The sequence below is a fragment of the Poromitra crassiceps genome, assembly GCF_964638095.1.
Source record: "Poromitra crassiceps genome assembly, chromosome: 13".
Lineage (NCBI taxonomy): Eukaryota > Metazoa > Chordata > Actinopteri > Beryciformes > Melamphaidae > Poromitra > Poromitra crassiceps.
Window position 1 is genome coordinate 29,186,653 of NC_139644.1, and position 2,500 is coordinate 29,189,152.

Consider the following 2,500-nt stretch of genomic DNA (forward strand, 5'->3'; position numbering starts at 1 on the left):
CGGCAGAGCAGTGTTGCACGCAGGCGCAGACAAGTGCACATGCGGACATGCGAGGACAAAGAACACGCAGGGAAACGCACACACCACCGTGAGGGTTAAAAACGTCACATGTGAGAACACACACAGGTACTGTATACATCAACACACACTCACACACGCACGCTAGGGCTGCCCCCTAATGGTCGACCGACTGTTAGTCCACGAGCTTGGTCTTCAACCAAGTTCTCATTGTCAGTTAGTCGCAGGGGTAAATATATATATATATATATATATATATATATATATATAAATATCAAACTGTTGGTGTTGTTTGTGCTGCACTCACATTGCTTCACTAATGTAGTAATTTTGGGCATGACGTCGGGGTGTGTGTCTGTTAGTAGCAGTCAGTCTGGTCAGGCAGAGAGGAGACAGGGAGTGAACGTACGTTTTATGCTTTGGTTCTACATAACCAGCATTGTAAACATTCAAAACTCATCCGCGGATTCAAGTGTTTGATTGGAGTCGGACAGATAACGTTAGCCTCCCGTTAGCCTCTCAGCGGCTAATAAACTGTTGTGAGTGACTGTGTATGTCGCCTGTGTGTTTAATCACGGGTGGCGGGTCGAGTCGCGGGTCTTATATTAACGGGTCGGCGGCGGGTTTGCAAAACTGGACCTATGCAGGACTGTAACGTTAGTGTCCACACAGACAGCGTAGCTGCTGCAGGACTGCCTTCCAGCCACCACACCGGAGACAGAGCCAGTGTCCACGACCGCAAGCAACTTGGGTGTCTCAAAATACATATATTTAATAATTACATTAATATAAATGCGTGATGATTAGTCGACAAATGGCTTGAACTAATGACCAGTACTAGTCGACCAGGAATATCTTTGGTCGGGGGTAGCCCTATTGCATGCACACTGAAGCATCCCCATACACAGTCACACAGATTTCACATCTTGCGAGTTTGAACTGCTAAAATTCCCTCCACAAAAATTGTAATGCATTAACGTATTGAAAGAGTCCATTTCAAGCACTTCCTCTGTGTCAGGGGCCATGAACCAGCACTTCCTCTCTGTCAGGGGTCAGGGGTCATGAACCAGCACAAATCCTCCTCTCACATTTTGGGGACTTTTAAAGACGAGCTGAACCCAAAAATGACTTTATTTAATTTAATTTTAGATCACAGCCCTGGGTATTCAGTGCACCTATTTAATAATGTATGCAAAAAATACACACAAAAAACAAATTTCTTTAGTTTTTTCCGGATTTCATTCATAACTGTAATCTACAATGCTGACGTCACGAAGAACTATCAAATTTCTACCCCATTTCAACCAATCATATCACGACATGGCAGCTGTCAATCAATCTTCATTTGAAGAGGAAATTCTGAGCAGGCAAGATGGCCGCCTAGTGCCTGTAACCTGGGCAGAATTTCTAGCCCATAAATGTTAATATACTTGGCTAATAAGTATGTAACATACAAAATAAAACTAACGGTAATGTCCTCATTTAATGTAGAATGCAAAGGACATAGGAATCCAGGAATATTGTATTTACCGCAGCTCTTTACCGCAGCTAATCGACGCTCCAAGCCGGCAGGCAGCACTCTTGCCTCGGCTGGTCCGCACGTAAGAAGCCGGCTGCCTGGTTCTATGCGAGTAGGGGCAGAACACGCCATACCAGCACCAGGATTGGCCAACGTGAACTGCAGTCTCCAGAATGGTCCAATCAAATCATCCACGCGCTATGTTCCGCCTCACGACCCTTGTTCCAATGTTTATTTTCACTCGGATAAGTCATTACAGATGCTGAGATGTCACTTCAGCTCGTCTTTAAGGGCTAAACCCCGTTCTCCTTTTGGAAAAAGCTTCATCAGTAATGTGAAACCAAACCCTGATTACCCGAGCAACACGTGTAGCCTTGAGCACTGCAATTACATGTGATATATCACCTCAATTAGGCTGTTCAATAGCTAGTTGAAACAATTTAAGATTTAAGGATTTGCTTAGTGCTCCGGGTATTATTAGGTCTAAAGCTATTTAGTCTGTATCAGACAGGGGTTTCTCTACGATTTCAATGATCTTGTTTGCTTGAATCTCACCGGCCAAATCGGTGTCCTCAGAACATTTTAGCAGACATTCCACTTTGATGGAAAATGATTTCTGTTTCTCTTGGCAGACTTGCCACACATTTCACAATGAAATTTAACGCACTGTAAGTGTAGCAAATATATAACTGTATTACATCACCCCCACAAGTCCATTTCCATACAACACATTTCCACAACACTGCTTGTAGGACTCTACTTAGATCCGTTATGCAAACACACATTATTGACTCATACACTATATTACACACACACACACACACACACACACGTGCGCGCACACACGTACACACACACACACACACACACAGACACACACACACACACACACACGCGCGCGCACACACACACACACACACACACACACACACACACACACACACACACACACACAGCCCAGAT

General features: G+C 44.3%; 1 protein-coding gene across 1 annotated transcript in view; it reads right to left on the reverse strand.

Annotated features, from left to right (window-relative positions):
* LOC310788468 (voltage-dependent T-type calcium channel subunit alpha-1I-like) overlaps positions 1-2,500 on the reverse strand; it is a gene marked incomplete at both ends in the record, with an annotated part of 218,268 nt that overhangs the window by 9,963 nt on the left and 205,805 nt on the right.